General features: G+C 36.9%; 1 non-coding gene across 1 annotated transcript; it reads right to left on the reverse strand.

Annotated features, from left to right (window-relative positions):
* Positions 1-328: 328 nt before the first annotated feature.
* On the reverse strand, positions 329-415 carry trnay-gua (transfer RNA tyrosine (anticodon GUA)). The gene is given in 2 exon segments: positions 329-364; positions 379-415. It is a non-coding gene; the product is annotated as a tRNA-Tyr (tRNA).
* Between the last annotated feature and the right edge of the window lie 262 nt (positions 416-677).

The following is a 677-nucleotide window of genomic DNA, read 5'->3' on the forward strand; positions in this document are numbered from 1 at the left end:
TGTCTCACTTAAAATAATAATAAATTTGGAAAATGTTTGTATTTAATAAATTAAAGGAGTTTTTTCAAAAGGTCTATTTTCAGTGATCTAAAACAAAACCTATGTGTGTTCAAAAGGCCAAAACACACAAATTAAAGTAAAAATAATTAAATGACACAAAAAGCCTACTATTTAGCAAAGTATCTGTTTAAGTGTGGAAAGGCACAGAGTGTCACAGCAATCCTGTGTTAAGGAAGTATACATCACCTGGACCCAAGAAAGTTCACACATGTATCTATTACTACTAATGCTGCACATTTAGTACATTCACCCAAACAACATAATACACTCCTTCGAGCCGGAATTGAACCAGCGACCTAAGGATTTCTGTTCATGTCACTACAGTCCTCCGCTCTACCAACTGAGCTATCGAAGGGTCGTGTCTGCATGGCTCACTGTGCTTTATAGTCAATGTGCTGACAGAACATGCCCTCACTTATCGGTTGTGGGTGTACCTGCTAAAACATTGTGTTGATCCAGAGGCATTATTTCAACTGACCACTCACATTGTGATCACATGGAATAGCTGCGTCTCATTTAAAAAAAACAAATTAAAAAAATAAGAAATACTGACATATAGGGAGCAGAAACATTGTTAGCATTACTGTGTACCACGCACCAACTACACACTCAGTACT

The sequence above is a fragment of the Diplotaxodon limnothrissa genome, linkage group LG18 (genome assembly GCF_057381915.1).
Source record: "Diplotaxodon limnothrissa isolate DT_005_m linkage group LG18, D_limnothrissa_male_GT1.1, whole genome shotgun sequence".
Taxonomy (NCBI): Eukaryota; Metazoa; Chordata; class Actinopteri; order Cichliformes; family Cichlidae; genus Diplotaxodon; species Diplotaxodon limnothrissa.